Source organism: Peromyscus maniculatus, chromosome 3, assembly GCF_049852395.1.
Source record: "Peromyscus maniculatus bairdii isolate BWxNUB_F1_BW_parent chromosome 3, HU_Pman_BW_mat_3.1, whole genome shotgun sequence".
Classification (NCBI taxonomy): domain Eukaryota; kingdom Metazoa; phylum Chordata; class Mammalia; order Rodentia; family Cricetidae; genus Peromyscus; species Peromyscus maniculatus.
In genome coordinates this window covers 80,896,225-80,915,570 of record NC_134854.1, presented here as the reverse complement: position 1 = coordinate 80,915,570, position 19,346 = coordinate 80,896,225, and the positions used below count along the sequence as shown (strand labels likewise).

At 43.7% G+C, this 19,346-nt stretch overlaps 1 protein-coding gene across 6 annotated transcripts in view; it reads right to left on the bottom strand.

Annotated features, from left to right (window-relative positions):
* The window catches only part of Herc3 (HECT and RLD domain containing E3 ubiquitin protein ligase 3), a 98,424-nt gene extending 90,239 nt beyond the window's left edge, over positions 1-8,185 (bottom strand). For 5 of the 6 annotated variants that reach the window (XR_013049877.1, XM_042273390.2, XM_042273392.2 and 2 more), the window contains exon 1: positions 7,976-8,114. The gene's annotated coding sequence lies outside the window, so the exon portion shown is untranslated. Of the gene's footprint in view, positions 1-7,975 lie in introns of all 6 variants that reach the window. The other variant, XM_042273388.2, reaches the window with a different exon arrangement.
* Positions 8,186-19,346: the final 11,161 nt, after the last annotated feature.

Below are 19,346 nucleotides of genomic sequence, written 5' to 3'. Positions count from 1 at the left end.
AGCCTACAATGGACTGCTGACTGTTAGCATTCCCAAGAGTCCCCAGAACTGTCCACAAAGGATGAGTACCCTGACCGGTGCTCCATCTGACTGTTGGATGTACTGAAGAATTGCTTCCTAACAGTGTAGAGGAGAAGCTAGGGCTCCATCACACCAGGCACTAAATTCACCCAGCCATTAGTCTTGCTGGGGTTCATGATTAACAAACAACCTAATCACTGTTTCCTGCCAGGGACAATGATAAAACATGTTGACCAATGGGGTCCAAGAATCCCAACCTGCATGACATCGCCCTTCATTCTTATGCTGGCATCCTGAGTCCATCAGCTTTGGAGGAGTTTGTGTTTGAGACACAGCTGAACTCTCAGTGCTGGGGGAGCATCATCCTACTCGAGCAGCCTGAAGCATGACCTCCGGTTGACCAGTAGAAAAAAAATAATAATAAAAGAAGAAGGAAAACGTCAAAACTTCACCTCCCTTGAATTAGAGAAATCTTCAAGGAGTCAAGTAAAATCTTCTTGCCAAGAGAATTAAAGAGTAGCCACAAACCAGAGGCACCTCTGTAGATGAGTTAGTTACTTCCTAATTGGGAATATGGTTAAGGTCATCAGGATGTCTCAAAATGGCAGAAGGGGGCACTGCAATCATCCAGTGGTCAGGAAAGAAGTTCAGTGTGTGTAAAAAAAAAAAAAAAAAAAAAAAAACGCTAGGTAACTGGGCATGATGGCACATGCCTGCAAATCCCAGCATTTGGGTGGCTGAAGCAGGAGGATCACGAGTTTGAGACCACCCTCGGTAACACAGTGAGATTCTGTTTCAAAAGGGGGAGGACCACCACCACCACCCCAACCATTAATTCAGCTTTCATCCACAGGCATCCTCTGGTTCAATCCCTAAAGCTGGCTACTGCCAGTGTCCACAAACTTAACATCTCGCTCAGCCATGGTCTGTGCATCACTGAGCATTTTGATTTCCCGGCTTCACGCATCCCTTTTTCTACATTTACTGCCTCTCCCTTGCTCTTAGGGAAGATTCTTTTATTTCCCTTCAAAATACACAATTAGAGAGCCTGCGGCAGAAGACAATAGATTATACCTCCTCCGTCTCCGCCTTCACCTCCTGCCTCTCATTCCTTCCATCACAACACAAATGCAGGACAGCTTTCAAAGGACAACTTGCCCTGGGCGTCACACACGGCATATCCTCCTTTTCCTCATCTCGTCTTGGTAAAAGATTGATACTCTGAATGGTCAAACGGGCCCACTCGGCAAGTCCTGAGTTAACCGAACACTAACTGGAAATCCTGGAGGAGGAAGTCCTGAGACCCAGATCTATTTCCTTTCTCTCCCATGGAGAGGAGGACCGGAGTTCTAAGGCGATGTGTGTAGGAAGGACTCAGCACTGTCCCAGCTTACGGTAGTAAGTGACCATCAACGTCACGGTGATGCCTCCAGGGCCTGGTGCTCTCTCTGCTTTGAGGCCTCTCTCTGCAGACAAGACAGTTCCAGAAGAGGCTGGGGTGTCACTCCTCATCTCCTTGGCTGGGGCCAGCATTAGTCATGTCCTGCCAAGTCTGCACCACAGCAAAGCCAAGCTGCCAACACACCCCCATTTCACCAGGGCACCTGAGGTTACTAGAGAGCTTTCCGGGCTCGCTTTAAAATCTGGATGGAAAAGGTAGACAGATCTCTGCGTACCAGTCCTTGTGAGTGAGCTGAACATGGAATGGCCGCCTCCATCTCCTAAACTGTCTTGACATCATGTCCACAGCAGCCTAACAACTGACTCCCACTCCTCTGAAAGTCACTGACACCTAAAGAACATGCAGGAAGGACTCGTAATCTCACTTAAAATACTGACAGACTTCCTTTCAAATATGCTTAGCAGTAGCTACAGGAGCGGTGATCCATATGCAGGAAAGGCCGTGTACAAAGAAGGATGCAGTAATTGCAGGTATGCCCCAAATCCAAGCTGCAAATAAATTTTGAGGCAAAACTCAAAACACCAGTAACAAAATTCATTCTAATGGCATGCTTTATTATTAAAATGTTTGCTACCAGCAAGGGTAGCATAAAAGGCAAGCAAATGTTCAACAAGGCATCCACTCCCTTCTGCGTCCTCCCGATCCTTGACTTTAGTGGGACTCGGGTCCTCTGACCCTTTCAGCCATCATACAAAGCATTTCCCGCCCCTGCCCATCGCCTTCTTACCGGGATGCCTCCTTCGCGACCTGGCGCCAGGCTTTGTGAAGCTGGACGAATGAGAGGCTCTCTCTCAGTGGGAGCTGTGGTCTGACTTCAAAAGACACCCACCCAGCCTGGCGAGAATTGGAAAGTCTGGTAACACCAGAACAGCCAGAGCGCTGACTCACAGCTAATAAGTGTGAACTGCCATTAGCAGCTTTGGAAAGCAAGTTGGCATTTTCTAATGAAGCTCTCTCCGGAGGTGTGAATGTGGCAGAGCACAGCCGTTTTATTCCTGAGCCGTGGACCAGACTGTCAACTCGTTAAGGATCTACGGCCCTCCTGCAAGAGCAGAGCCGCAGAGACAGTGAACCCCGGCAACCTGGAACTTGCAGCAGTACCGAAATGCTGTGTGCTGGCACTGTCTACTACAGTGGCTGTGCGTCCAGAGTGTGGCCAATACAACTGAAGAACTGAAATTTCAATACTATGAGACTATTTGATTTTCATTTTAATATAAGTCAGCACACTGGCTACTGGACACCTTACCATACAATGCAGTGAGAAATTCACTAATCCAGGCATCATGATATATGTATAAGAATTTCACAATTATTCAATTATTCGAAACAGGCGGGGGGGGGGGGGGGTATGGTGGTGCATACCTATAAGGCATCACCTGAGAAGATGCTCAGGGCAGAGACAAGAATGCTGTGTGTGATGGCTAAAAAGGTAATCTCAGAACCTACAGAGGCAGGAGGTTGAGGGGTTCAAGGCCAGCCTGGACTTGTCTCAAAGGAAACATAAACTATACCACATGCATAAAATAGAATACTGTAGAGCAGTTAAAAAATAAACTAACAGTATAACTGGGTCTTAGAAACAGTTTTGAGTTACAGAAGAAATCAGAATATGGTCAATTTTTACAGAGTTTAAATACACAAACGCATTGTGGTGGTAAAGTATAAATTAAAAAAAAAAAAAAAAACCTTCACAAACACAGAACCTTCTGTGTAGTGCTTTATGGAGGCATCACGGGCAGGGGTCACAACCCAGAAGGAACACACAGGAGGAGCTCCAAAGCAGGATGATGTTCTGCCTCTGTCTGTCCTTCTACTTCTCAACATAGGCATCACCTGCACTGCTTTACAAGTATTTCACAGTTTAGAAAAAGCACTGTGGCGGCATGTTCCACTTCCCAGAGCCTCCCTCTGCACCCTATGCCCACACAGACACCCAGCGTCTGCAGAGGACCCAAGCCGTGTCCATCTTTAATGTCTCCTGTTCTCAGCAGAATACAAGAGCACAGAGTGCCCAGTGAGCTGACTCTTGATCTGAGAAGACCACTTGCCAGTTTTAACCTATGCACAGTTATGCTTCCATGCTGGATATGGCTGATTGAGTCTCTATTCCTAACACAAATAACAGTGCGTTTCTCCATTTAAAATGGACCCCCTTGTTTCAGCAGACTGAAAGTGAAATGCCTTTTACAATGAAGCTGTCATTAAACAGAGAGGATCAGGATCCCCTGCTTGGGTAAGCAGGCTTCCCCCCCCCCCCCCCCCCCCCCCCCCCCCCCCCCCCCGTCAATTGAAATTATACATGTGTACATATGTGCATATACATGCACAGGAACATGTGCACACATACTGATACACTTTTACACACGGGAACTGGTGTCAACAGACTGTCCAGAGGATTGGCTTTTTATCTGAAAACGACCAGAGGCCCCAGAATCACAGGTGTGTGATAACATACCCGGCATTTTTGTTTCATTTTGCTTTTTGAGACAGGGTCACTCTGTAGCCCAAGCTGGAATGACTGTGGAGAACAAGTTGGCATTTGCTAGTGAAGATTGAGATGTGAATACTCCACAGCACAGGAATTTTCTTCCTAAGCCTACAGCCAGACTGTCTAGCTCATTAAGAATCTAATTCATTAAACCCTAGCTGGCAAGGCACTCAATATATGGGTCAGACTGGCCTCAAGCTCATGTTAATTCTCCTGCCTCAGCCTCCTAAGCACTAAAATTAAAGACATGAACTACCGCAGCCAGAAAATGGTGTTTTTTGTTTATTTGGTTTTTCCAGTATTGGAGACTGAACTTGGGGCTATACCATGAGCTACACTGCCATCTAGATCTTCTCCATGGTTCTGTTTTTTGAGTCTTGCATGTAGTCCAGAGTAGTCTCAAACCCATGACAATCATCCTGCCCTAGGAGGGGTATGTGATCACCATGCCCAGCAAGGCCTTATCATCACTCACTCATACACACACACACCCCACAGGGGAGAGACTGACAGAGACAGACAGAGAGGTAGCAAGCACACCCATATGCTACACTTGAGAGAATGGTAATCTGGCTCTCCATGGTAGCTACAAGCCTGAGACTCTTACGTTCATTTCTCCTGCTTTAGAGACCAGCCTGGGGCCCTGTACATACATAATAGGGGCCTGTGCTGGATAGTATTTACATCAGCTTTGACACAAGCTAAAATTCCCTCATCAGAGAAGAGGGAATCTCAATTAAGAAAATGCCTCCGTAAGATCAGGCTGTAGGCAAGCCTGTAGGGCACTTTCTTAATTATTGATTGATGGAGGAGGGAACAGCCCATGATAGGTGGTGCCACCCTGGGCAACTGGTCCTGGATGCTATGAGAAAGCAGGCTGAATGAGTCACAAAGCAACGCCCCTCCACGGCCTCTGCATCAGATCCTGCCTCCAGGTTCCTGCCCCATTTGAGTCCCTGTCCTGACTTCCTTTCAAGATGACCTGTGTGTGATATGGAGGCATAAACCGAACAAACCCTCTCCTCCTCAAATTGCTTTTGGTCGTGGTGTTTCATCACAGCAATAGTCACCCTAACTAGGACAGGGCTCAGAAATAATTTCTGAACAGAGAAAAACCGATGCTAGCTGTGGCTGCAAACCTAGCCTGGGTCCAGATCTAAATAAACACTTGGTTTAATTTACCCTCTGACAGTTCAAGGACCTAGACAGGCCAGCAGTCTTATTATGCACAGCTGGTGGGAGGGTAAGTTGGCAAAACCACTTTAGAAACCTCAAGATTAGCAAGATTAAATCACTTGCCCAAGAACATGTAAATAAGTAGCTGAAATAGAAACTTCCTAAGTCAAAAGGCAAAATTTAAATCTCCTCTAGTAGACTACAAGCCATACTCTTTAACATGACTCTGAACTGTGTCTCCCACAAAAGGAGACCAAAACCCAACAGCCAGACACTCCAATTCTGTAAATATGAGTTTAAAGACAAAGCTGCAGATGATCAAAATACATCATAGATCTATGAAACTGTGAAAATGAAACCATTATTATACATAATTAGTATACGCTAACAAAACATTTCCAAAGAAGATGTAAAAAGACAAAAATGTGTGCAATAAGTTACCTCGTGTTCCCTAAATCATCGGTGATTACACAACCAGAACTTCAGCCAGCCAGAGGGAGAGGGGGAGTGAACAAGTCTCCATAGAATTAACCAGACTGTCCTCCACAACCTTGACTCATGATAAAACCAGCTCACTTATACAGAACCGCGGTTAACACCAGCAAGTATCATTTCTGAATGTTCTAAACGTTTCTGAGAGCAGAGCTGTCTTGTCAAAGGGGCCATCTTACGGAAACAGGCTTACCAGCCCGTCAGAAATGGCAGCTGAGAGCTTCAAGACCAAGTGACTACGGTTAGGTGGTTACAGAGCAAGGTGCAGCCTGTAGTCCAGCACTTAAGAGCGTGGAGGCAGGGGGATCAGTTCAAGGTTGTCACCAGCTACCTGGGGAGTTCAAAGCCAGCCTCAGCTACATGAAACCCCCTCTTAGAACGAAGGGGAAGGAAGAAGAAGGGGAAGGAGAAGCCGTTGACGCGGAGCTCAGAAACTAGGTCCCCTGCTTTCTGGACTCACCTTCTTCTCTTCACTACCTCAAAGCAAAGGGAAAGAATAAAGATACGTTACTGTCCCACGCCAAGCAGCTGTATCAATCCGAGCCTTCACATAATTTTGTTTAATCCTCTTATCAGCTCTGTGCGTTCGGTATTATCTCCATTTACAAGACTGGGGGAAAAAAACCAAGGCTCCGAGGACTTAAGTTAACTCACCCCTAATCATACTCTAGGCACCTGGACCAGAAGCCAGGACTGTCCCACCTCAACATGGGTGTTATATAAAGACATAACAAAAGAATAGGACTCTGCAGAGTGCTTAAAAATACGTAGGCCTAGAGTGGTATTGTACACCTGCAATCCCAGTTGCTTACGAGGCTGAGGCAGGAGGATTACTGAGAGTTCAGTACATATCTGGGCTATAGTCAATTAGACACCAGTCTACACTATATAGCATGACTCCATCTCCAAAAGAAAAGAAAGAGTAGACATCTGAAAATAAGAATTCCTTTAACCGCTCAAGACTGAAGGTTCTCCAGTGTATCTCAAGACAGGGGTTTGGTTAAGATAACCTCAAATCACCCTTGATGAAGTTAGTCCTCTTTAATGGGAATGCGAGTCTTAAAGAAGACCTTAGAAAATTCTGGCCATTTAATTGGAGCAGTAAAAAAAAAAAAAAAAAAAAAAAAAAAAAAAAAAAAACTTTCAAATAATCTTTCGTTTAGACTGGACAAAAATTATGACAAAAATAACTCCATTTTGCTGTTCATTTCCCCAGGTATCTCTCACAGCTAGCTAGTTTACTGTAACTGCTACAGTACTCTCCTGTCTCCCTGTTACTATATCCTCTACATGCAATACAAGAAGTCACAGACAGGCACCTCCAGTTACCCAAATAAAGCGACGAGAAGCATGAAGATGTGTTAAGGTCCCTCACCTCACAGCTTTATTGGTCTGAGTCACCACATAGTCTGTGGCCCTGAATGAGTTTCCGACGTCATTCCTCCTTCTTACGCAGAGACTCCCGTTCGATTAGGAGACCATCACTTGTATTTCTGAAACGGGTGCAAAGCTATCTTCTGTCTCCAGCAGGGGTGCTACTTTCATTATGTACAAAGATGTTTTTAAGTGATTATACAAATCTTAAAGAGATTCAAATTTGTCCCGCAGCACGAAATGCAAGACCCAGTGACTTCTCCAACACTGTTTGGAACATTTTTCGACCCCTACTTCTTTTTTAACACAACGAACGACAACTTACTGAACAAGTCCCACTGGGTAGTAACTGTGAGCCATGCTTCTTTTTTTCCATGACAAAGGAGTTTTGCATATAATTTGACTCCTGCAATTTAACTTCTCCAATAGGGTCAATACTGGAGTATGTAATCCACCTAGTTTGCTTTCCTCATTTATAACGCTCTCCTTCTCCAAGAAAAGGAAATACCAAAAAGAGCTGCACTGTAATGTGCCTCTGAGCTTACCATATTGCTCTCGCTGCATTTAAAAAGGCTAATCCTCGTTTTGCTCCGCTTTCCTTCCTTTCCAGACTAAAGCTAAAAACCAGTTCACTTCATCAAATTATCAAACGAAAGGGTCTAGAAATAGCTTCCTATTTGTGGAAAGAGCCAGAAGGCACATAAAAATGGAAGATATCACTTGAATCGTCCTCCCCCCCCCGCAAAGCACCCACAAATCCCAGCAAAATCCTTAGACGTCTTAAGTAAGAATTTAATGTACTTCCTAATGGGGCCAATATGAACTCTAAAGTAATATAGAATCAGAAAACAGCCTGGAACAGCAAAGTTCAAGCACTCGTCCCCGGGGGCCCCGGCTGCACACGCTCGCAGCCGCCGCCGGGGCGAGTCTCCCCAGGTTCAACCCTTCAATCCACACACCTGCTCCTGGGTCCAGCCGTCGGGTCGGCCGCAGCACTCCTGCACCAGAGATCTGGTCCCCGGAGCTCCGCCCGCCAGCTGGGTGGGAGGAGCCCGCGGCCAGCCGCAACGCGAATTCCCCTGCCGCCGCGCCGCTCGGCACGCAGGAGGTCACCCACGGCCCGCGTCCAAGCTGGGGCGGAGAGGCGCGCCTCCGCCCCCGGGAGCTGCGGACAGCCCAGCCCCCTCCCCCGCGGGCGCAGCCGGCTCCGGGCACCGGAGATCGCCGCCGCGCCCCCGCACCCCGCGTCCGCAGCGCAGGCAGCGCCGACCCTGCGACCACAGCCCTCAGGCAGCTCAGGCCTCCCCAACCTCCCGCGTCACAGTATTAATGAAGTTTCCCCGCACTCCCGCGGCCGCAGAATGAGCAGGGGGAACGACTTCCCGCCCGGCCAATGGTGGCGGCGGCAGCGGGGCGGGGCGCGGCGGGTGCGGAGAGGGCGGGGCGACGTCGGGACGGGAGGTGACCGGAGGGGGCGGGGAGATGGCGGGACTCGCGGCGAGGAGGTTACCGGGAGGGGGCGGGACCTAGGGCAGGGGCGGAGCGGGGGTGACCGAGAGGTGGCCGGCAGGTAGTGGGGTCCGCTGCTGGGAGGTTGTGGGACCGACAGCCGGGAGGTCGTAGGGAGAGGGGCTAGTGGTGGAGTAACCTTTCCAGGCGTGAAATTGCTTTTTCGCCGGCTGGGATGCAAAGGCGCAATGTCCATTGAAGGAGATGGGGGGTTGCAGGTTGCTTGGTTGCTTTTTTTTTTTGGGGGGGGGGGGTGGTGGTGGTGGGATGGTGGGGTTTTGGTTCTCGACTCAGGTTCTTATTCATGCAGAGGTGAGAGATGGGTGACTGGCATCCTGAGCTGGATGGAGGATGACTGCCAGGGCGGTGGGTGGTTCCGAACCGTGACACACAGGAACCAAGATCTGCTGGCCTGCAGTGACGCACAGAGAGAGGGGGGACCAGAGAGGAAAGCACTCTGCAGAAAACAGCATGAAAGTCACCAGATGTGAAATCATAAAACACCACCTTTGGTCTAAAACCCCAGAAATGGCGGAGGAAAAAAAAATGAAGTTTCAGCTCCACTTTCCCAGGCCTCGAAGATGACCTACAAGCTTCTTCCTCTCCCAAGGCTACAAATGCTCCCAGACTTACGCTGGGGCTACTATCATCCTCAAATAATCTTTTCAAGAAAATTACATGACAACATTGAATTCAGGTTTCTGTCTGACTTTAACTTGAAACTCTGAACATGGGGCTTTAACCCAAAAGAATGTACTAAATTCTCAAAGAACTAATGAAAAATTAAGGCATGACCCCCCTAAATGGTTATCAACACCAGCTGGTCAGTCCTAAAAGCATATACCAAAAAGGAACACAAAATAGATCCCCCGGTACAACCTGGCTTATTTACACAAATGTAACAATAATAAGGAGGCTGTGAATTTGAGGGGGACACATGAGAGAGGCATAAGGGAGGGTAATGATATAATTTTATTTTGACTAAATTTTTTTGTTTTGTTTTGTTTTGTTTTGTTTTTCGAGACTGGGTTTCTCTGTGTTGTTTTGGTGCCTGTCCTAGATCTCTCAGTAGACCAGGCTGGCCTCTAACTCATACACAAAAAATAGGTGTATCCTAGACTCAGGGACATCTGGCCACCTTACCTAATGGTTGGAATGTTTGGGATGTTAGGCACCCATCCCTGGGTGGACCCCTGGGTGGTCTCCTGGATCTGGGTGTTGCCTGCCAGTAAGCCTCTCACAGAAGCTATGTCTAGACCCCTAAGCCTCTCATGGCAGCTGTGTGGTCAAGCTGTTTTGGGGCCCCTCCACAACCCCCAAATTTTTTACATATAGATATGTAAAGAAGGTATTGAAATCTTAAGGAATTTTACTTCAAAATGATTCTTTGTTATACAGTTTTACCATTTGTTAAAGAGGACAGAAAATTAGCATACTAGAGACACAGGTGTGCTCATTTATTTTATTCGAGGAATTAAATCTTGCTGAATACCTGTTACTTCAGGACAGAGAACAACTTCAACGTTTTTTCAGAATTAGACAACTTAATCCTATAAGCCTCGATGGTGAGAAAGCTATTTCACATAAATACATAGTAAAAAAATGGCAAAAGTATGTTTAAGGTCATTTCTGAAATGATGAGACTTTCTAATCTCAAGTCAAAATTCATTGAATGATTTTTTTTTTAAATGAGCCTCAAGTCAGCAACTCAGTTTCTTAAACATTCTCCCAAAATCCATGCCAGAGGCACCCTAACTTAACACCAACCTGCCCACGAATGTCAGTAAGTAGATAGCGTGTCTTTGTTCCCCATAATTAAACCATTATGTTTCTATAAGAGTAGAAGACTGTATGCACAGTAAAAACACAGTTCATTGCACAGTAGTCTCAAGCCCGAGTTTTTGGTTTTTAAGGTGTTTAAGGCAGTGATGAGCTAGGCATGACATCATACTTAGTGGTATGACCATGTGTGCAGTGCAAAGTACATTACTGTGTGTTCAAAACAAGAATTCAGTGAGGTATGAAATTGCTATTGGGGGGTGTGTGTGTGGATGTGCTGCCAGGAATGTCTCTTACTCATTGGCTTTTGACTTAATTCCTGGTCACCTCACATCCAGAAACAACAACATTTTCATGACCCTTACATTCAGAGATGTCACTCCATATGAGGTTGTGATTCATGGTTTAAAAACCTACAGCCTAAAAGAAAAAAAAAATTACAAACCTTTGAAATTTGAATCACAAAAGCTGCTTTTAGAAACGCTGGAAGCAAAAGTCATCACTCATTCTCCAGATGTATAGCACTGTTGGAAAAGCTTAGTCTGCTACAAAGATATAAATGCAATTTGGAAATGATATCACTAGTGAGAATCGGGTAGACGGCTAAAGACAACTTAGGGTAGACAAGAGTATGATCCTATTTCTTGTGTCAAATATAAAATTCATAATCTCAATTTTAGTTGGTATGTTTTGCCTTTGGATCTAGTCAGTTTTGGGTCAAGTTCCACATTGAAGAGAAAGGTTGGTTATCAAGACTCAAGCCTAGAGGAGAGGTGGAAATGATATCTGAATAACCTAAAGACCGCTGTAAACTTCCTATAAAATGGCCAAAACTCTAAGGAATTTATTACATGTGGGACAGTGAAGAGACTTTATTGTCACTTCTTTTCAAAAGAAATTACTTTCTTTTTATTTATTTATTTATTTATTTTTGGTTTTTCAAGACAGGGTTTCTCTGTGTAGCTTTGTGCCTTTCTTGGATCTCGCTCTGTAGACCAGGCTGGCCTTGAACTCACAAAGATCTGCCTGCCTCTGCCTCCTGAGTGCTGGAATTAAAGGCGTGCGCCACCACCGCCCGGCCAAGAAATTATTTTCTTATTTTTAATTGTGTGTGTGTGTGTGTGTGTAATTTTCCCATAATTTTCTTCTTTTTTTTCCTGCCTACTTAATTATATATATAATATATAATTAATATATATATATACCAGAAAGACAAATGCTACATGATGCTTACATGCTCTTCCTTACATGTGGATCCTAGCTCTGTGGAGGCCAGAAATTTTGAAGGCCCATGAGAGGAGGGAAGGAAAGAGGCCTTAAGTGGGGGAGCAATTCTGGAGCACATGAAACATGAAAGTAAAAGAGAATACTGGGAGGTGGGATGATCTGAATGGAGAAGGAGGAAAGGAAAATGCAGGAGAGAGGGCTAATAAAGGCTAAGATGCATGAAAAAACTTTATGGAAATCCACTTCTTTCTAAGCTAATTAAAATTATAATATAACATAGCATAACATAACATAACATAACATAACATAACATAATATAATATAATATAATATAATATAATATAATATAATATAATATAATAATAAAGGGAGTTTGAATAGAGGTACCCTGCAAGTGTGGATAATGCTGCTCCCAGAAGCCATAGGTTATTCAGTGAAAATCCAAGGCATGGGATACTTCCTCAAAGAGGCTCCAGAAGACCCCAAAACAGTACAGGTTATTGTCGTTGCTCTTGGTTGCCACAGAACTGGGTGATAATACCATGTTGCTGAATATACCACACATTTTAGTGTCAGGGAATACAGAAATCAAATGGGGAGCTTCCTTCCTGCTGGTTAGTTTTCAGAGTGCCAGATGGTGCTATGTAGGCTGTGGGGGTCAGGAGAGTCATCCATGATCTTAACCAGGAAAAGGCCCTGCATGCTGCAATACCAATGTCCAAGCAAGATGTGCCCGCTGATACAGGAGTGACATGAATGTTATGGGAGTAACCAACAACTTTCACATGAGATATGGGGCCTACCTCACAGGAAGAAATTCATTCCTGCTATTGTAAACCTGGTCAAGAACTCAAGCTGGAGAAGTCATAGGCCTTCAGGGGAACCTACTGTTACTGTTTCCAAGTGATCACGTCAAATTGTGTTATAGATGTTCTGGTTGAAATGAGAAGTGTCCCTATAGTCTCAGGCATTTGAATACTTGGTCCTCAGTTAGTGCCACTCTTTGGGGCGGTTTAGAAGATGTAACCTTTCTGGAGGAAGTATATCATGTGGGGTGGGCTTTGAAAGCTTAAGACCTCACCTACTTCCAGTTCCTTCTGTATGCTTTGATGTTGGGAGCACAGTACAAAGGTCCTTGGACCCACAAATCTCCAGAGAAACAAGGAATGTTAAGCACACAGGATAGTCTTTCCAAGGGCAAAGATGGAAAACCTGTTCTTCTATCCAGAAAACTGGTAATTAGAAGTGATTAATACTTAATGTGGCCTGGTGATCTGCATTATCTGTTGGACCAGGCCATATTAAGCTCCTACAACCAGAACTAGAGGTAGTCAATAATCTAAATGACCCTGATAGCCAGAGGTTCCCCTAAGTTCCAACAACCAGGACCAGAGGTGGGTAACAGCCCAAATGATCTCTATGCTCTGCATGGTCAAGGCCAAGCCAGATTCTTCACTAGACCCTAGCTATACAAGACAGCTTACCTCTATAACCCATCTTCTTGGAAGAAATGACCTGTACCCTGGGTCAAGTTTCAATGTAAAACAAGGAAACTTTTTTTTTTCTAAATTATACTGGGCTTAAATATATTGGGGATAAACCACCTGATATCAGACTCCCTGAAGTCTTGATCCAGGTTGATGAATTTTATCTGAACTGAGTTTTCATTCTCATCTCTCATCTCTTCGTGGGTCACTACTTTGCCATAAACACCTTTAGGGTTCCCCTCACTTTGTGATTGCAGTAAAGGATGTGAATTCTCAGCGTGCTGCTCCAGCCACCATGACAGCCACTTGCTGCCATGTTTCCACACCATGAACTGTAACCCTGCATTAGGATTTCTATTGCTGTCAAGAGACACCATGACCACAGCAACTCTTATACAGGAAAACATTTGATTGGGTGGCTTATAGTTCAGAAGTTCAGTCCATTATCATCACAGTGGGACATGGTGGCATGTAGGCTGGAGAGGTAGCTGAGAGTTCTGTATCTTGCACAGACAACAGGAAGTAAACTGAAACATGGGGCGTACCTTAAGTATATATGAGGACTCAAAGCTTGCCCCCACGATGGCACATTTCCTCCAACAAGGTCATACCTATTCCAACAAAGCCACATCTCCTAATAGTGCCACTCCCTCTGGGGGCCATTTTCTTTCAAACTACCACAAACCCTCTGGAACCATAAGCCCAAATAAACTCTTCTATAAATTGCTTTTGATCATAGTGTTTTATCACAGCAATAGAAACTCTAACTGAGACACTTGTGCAGCCTAGTTTTTAAGTCAACTTGATATAAACTACAGACATCTGAGAGGAGAGAACCTCAACTGAGGAAATGCTTCCCTAAGAACAGGCTGTAGACAACCCTGTAGGGCATTTTCTTAATTGGTGATTGACAAGGGGAAGGCCCAATCCATTGTGGATGGTGCCACCCCTGGGCAGGCGGTCCTGGGTTCTGTAAAATGCAGGCTGAGCAAGTCATAAAGAGAGAGCCAGTAAGCAGCACTCCTCTATGGACTCTGACTCAGCTTCTGCCACCAGGTTACTATTCAGTTGACTTTCTGTCTTGGCATCCTTGAATAGACTGTGACTCAATATAGTTAAGCCAAATAAACCTAAGCCTGTCAGGTCCAATGGAAACTCCATTTCCCCAAATTCTGGCAGTTGAACAAAAGGTAACATTCCTTAGGAGCTTGTGAAGCCACTTCTCCTCTATCAAAGGAGCCACTTACCTTACACATGGCACTATCTGTGGTGCCTATTAGTATATCAAAGCACATGCTGGCCTCCAGGCATCCTCAGGATCAAAGTACCTGTTACAAATTACAGAGACCATGCTGGGCATCCTGACTCTTCCCAGGTCTTCTCATTACTGCCTCCCAAACCTCCCCCAGCTCAAGAGATTCCCTCCCCCACCTCAGTTGTTCATTTCTCCTTATAACCCTGCTATTTTAGCTATGTTCTCCCTTGATCCTCCTGGTCCCTCTCTTGGTTCTTTCTTTCTCTTCATCTCTCATTCTCCCCAACCCTCTTTCCTCTCATGGACAGTCAAGTTTGCTGACCATATTCAGTCTATTTCTTTTCATCTCTGCTCTGTACTCTTCCAGATGCCTTGGGCAGTTCTTCCTGCCCACCCATATCTACAATAAAAACCTTCTCCTTAACCATACCATGGAACAGTCATGTTGTCAATTTCAACAAATCCTTTCCTTCTTAAGTTCCTTTTTGATCACAATGTTTCATTATAGAAAGAGAAACCTAACTAAGATGTAACCAGAGAGTGGACTGTTGCTATGAAGAACCATGCTGCTTTATTTTTGAGGAATGTAGAAGAGTTTGGAACTTTAGACCAGAAAAGTAGTTGAGCACTATACTCAGAGCCATTCTAGTAGGAGCTTGGAAGACCATAGTAGAAAGATAGCATTGAGGTCTGTGGAGGCCCAGCTCAAGAGGATTCAGAGGGGAGCACATAAGCAACTGGCCTAGAGGCCATTCTTGTGTTATGTTGGCAAAGAATGTGTTTGCTTTCATCCTCATCCTAAGAATGTGCCTGGAGCTAAATTAAAAAGTCATGAACTAACTTACTTGTGGGAAGAGATTTCAAGAAAGCCTAATTGACCCTGTCAAGCTGTTCTTGTGATGGCTAAAGTTATTTTTTTTTATTTTAAATTACTGTGCTTAAGAGATCTATAAAACAAAAATGTCTCTAACCTGTTAACATCATTTGCTCAAAGACAGATAACTTCTTGGAATGCTGGAACTGTTGTTCATGTAAGATAGCAAGCCTGGTGTTTAAGCTTGGTTGCCCTAAGTGTGAGATCCTCAATGATATATGAATTTATTAAGGGGTTCTATGGGGAAAACAGATCCACTGACACAGGATAAGGTAAATCCAGTTGCAGAGTCCTTGGAAAACTGGGGACTTATCACAGGCTGCTTCACACTGCCTGATCCTGTCTTTACCACCCCAAAGCACGACCCCCTTTCTACTCCCTTTTAAGTGGTCACATAGGCAGATAAGAAGCACTGCCTCTATCAGGCCAGATAGCCCAAAGACATGGATGGAGTGAATTCCCACTACACTTCCCCTTTTTGTCTAAATAATAAGGTTCTAAACTTAATACAAAATTATATACAGTAAGAACGATTATTGAGTATTGTCCAAAAGAAAGAAAGGGTAATAGCATAAGCAAAAATGGAACCACAACCAGCAAGAACAGCATCAAGCAGAAAACACATACCAAATGTCCAGACTATAGGTAAATGGCAAATTACAGAGATTACTCCAATATCTGTCCTATCCTGAAGAATCTAAATTTAGTACCTGATATGCTCTTAGCTAAGATACCAGAAGAAAGTAACTCTAACCATATAGTCTTCAATCCCATCAAAGACCTGAGAAGGAAAACAATATTAGCCGAGTTGCTGTGGATATCACTCTGTATAAATAAAATGTTGATTGGCCAGTAGCCAGGCAGGAAGTATAGGCAGGACAAGCAGAGAAGAGAATTCTGGGAACAGGAAGGCTGAGTCAGGAAACACTGCCAGCCACCACCATGAGTACCAACATGTAAGATCCTGGTAAGCCATAAGCCATGTGGCAAAATATAGATTTATAGAAATGGGTTAATTTATGATAGAAGAACTAGATAATAAGAAGCCTGCCATGGCCATACAGTTTGTAAGCAATATAAGTCTTTGTGTGTTTACTCGGTTGTGTCTGAGCAGCTACAGGACTGGTAGGTGAGAGAGATTTGTCCTGACCATGGGCCAGGCAGGATTGGAGAAAACTCCAGCTACAAATGGCGCCCAATGGGTTGGCAAGAGTTTCCACCTAAAAACTGAGAAAAAAGATTCTAAAACGGAGCTAAAAACAGCATCCTAGTTGTCTCTCTCAAGTTAGTGGCAACCTGCAGGTTTGAGCGGGTTCATAGGGTGCATGCAGGCTTGACCTAAGCTGTGTTACACAGAGGTGTCTCCAAGCTGTGCACTATGCTGTGTGTTGGATATAGTTTTTATAGTTTCTGCTAGTCAAAAATAAATAAATAAATAAAATAATAAAAGAGGTTTCTAGGCTACACGCTGCTTTGATAAAAGCATAGACCCATTGTTTCTAAGAGTTGATGGTTCCCAGAGCTGGTGGTAAACTTACTACCACCATGTTGGGAAGCTGAAGTGGACGGAGTCACCAGCCAAAGCTGCTATTTTAGCCCTAGTAATGCTACAGTTTAAAACAATAGATTCACAATAAGACAGAGTCAGATGGAAAAAGACTTTAAATGCTTTATAAAGTATGTAAAAAGGTACATAGGCTTGAAAGAGAGAAAAAAGAAATATATGCAGTTATATAAAGAAATAGTTTTTAAAAATAAAGTCTTTAAAGAGACACTAATGGTAGTATAAAAAATAAGACACGTAAAGATGGTTATTGCAAAGAGAATCTGGATTGTGTTGTCTTTGGGATTCTTAACTGCAGAAACACATTTGATTGCAAAAGCTGTTGAGTCAAGCCAATATGTATATTTTAAAGGTACCTTGATTTCAAAATTTGGATTTAAGGATATGTTGCTTTGGAAAGGAGGCTCTGCTTTTATTTCCACAGAAAGCCAGAGGCTATGGATTTGTTCCATATTAAGATACATCAGGTTTGACCAGCCAAGACCCCCTGAAAGGTCTCCAATGACACCATGGCCCAGATGATCCAACATCCAGAACGGTTTCAAGGCAACTGATTCAGACGATATACCCTCATGGACTACTCCATAATCCTAAAATTTTCTTTGTGTCCCCATAAGATACAATGCCCGTCCCCCCAGCAGGAAGTAGTAAGAGAAGCTACGCCCAAATTCCCAAATATACCAAGCTGGCTTTGGAGATGAATTGGCTCACTCCTTCTCTAAACCCAAACATATTGCTTAAAAAAAAAAAAAAAAAAAAGGATGAAAGGATGAAAGATTCTTTTGTCTCATATCAGAAGAGCCCCTCTGGTGTGGGACAGAAAAAAACCAATATTTTTATTTAAATCAAGTTGATTATAAATGCAATCTCTTTCTAAAGAAAAAAAGGGGATAGTATAGATATGATAGGATGAAAGGGTAGATTAATGAACCTACTTTTAGAGAGCAACAACTTGTTTGAAATGATTTATCTTGGTATAGATTTTAGTTTATTGATACAAATTTAAAGTTAATTTTGTAATACTGTATGTGTATTTTTACTCTTGTTTAAGGTATTATGTTTATACAACTCATTTAAATTGTAATGGAACAATTAGTCTTCTATGATAGTCAAACTTATAGTCATGTTAAGTTTTCTAGTTATACATAGATTTATTTCAGATGGATAGGTAATCTTCAAATACTTCAAAGACCTGCAGAATATAGCATTTAAAATGTTTAAAAAATTTAGACTTTCTAGACAGTGAGACATGTCTGCTTCTGGCAGCACTGATTTACTTCAGAGAGGAGGATGGGCATTGAAGACACTCTATATGGAGTTTATCCTCTTGGCAAAAACAGCCATTTGGGCAAGAAACTGTTCTTGCCTGGACTGCTTGATCGACTGGACATGCAGGACCCATAGAAAGGTGACCACTGAACTTTGCTTGACAAAATGGTCCTTCAGGTTCCTGCTTCGCAGAGGAAACTGCCAGACATTCTACAGGTCAAAGAAAACATTGACTGGGACACTCTAAGCCTGTGGGGTGAAGACAGATGCCCCAACTTTACCAAGAGAATTTTGGATGACTGTCCAGGCTACCAGCTGTCTGTGTCTACTCTAGCAAGACTCCCAAAAGTTGCTTGCATCCTCCCATTTCTCAGGTAATATTATATCCTTCTGAGGTCTTTAATGTAGTTAAATACTAGATAGTTATAATTTCCTTAGTTATGATAAGAGATAAGTTAGATATGAAACCTTAGACTCTCAAATATAAGATAGATAGGATATCTTCTTTAATTTTGCCAAATACAAATAGACTAGATATTGTAACTGTAATTCTTGCTAGATAACTGTTTTGTTATATGTAATTTTACTATGTTAAAGTTAAAATCTTCCTTAAAAAAAAAAAAAACAGAAAAGGGGAAGTACTGTGGGATATCCTGTATGTTGTAAATAAATAAAACGCTGATTGGCCAGTAGCCAGGCAGAAGTATGGGATAGGTGGACAAACAGAGAGGAGAGGCTGGAAGGTGGAAGTCTGGAGGAGACGCCAGCTTGCCATCCAGGGAGCATCATGTAAAGGCAGCAGGTAAAGCCATGGTACACGTGGCGACATATAGATTAACAGAAATGGGCTGAGTATAAGAGTAAGAGCTAAACAATGGTAGGCCTGAGCTAATGGCCAAGTAGTTTAAATAATATAAGCATCTGTATGTTTATTTTATAAGTGGCCTATGGGACTGCCAGGGCTTGGCTGGACCTGGAGAGAAACTCTCTAGCTACACCAAGTAAACAGGAAGTACAAGCAACCAACTTTAAAAAAAAAAAAGATGCAAGAAAAGGCAGAAACAGCTGGTTGCCTAGACAGTCACCCAGCATTTCTCTGCAACTATGGGGCATCTACTTTTGGCTATAGGCCTAAAATCTCTGATAGACCATTTTCAGAAGCAGGATATTTGAAAGACCACCTTACCCTGTCTTGGCAAATTTCAGCAGTCACTTTTCCTTGTGTCCTGCTTGTCCAGAATGGACAGTGTGCTTACTGTCAGCAGCCAAGGTAAGGGCAATTCTTTGCCCAACAGGCCATTTTTTTTTTCCCAAGAAGAAGAAAAACTCTATATGTAGTATCTTCAATGCCCAACATCCTCTTAGG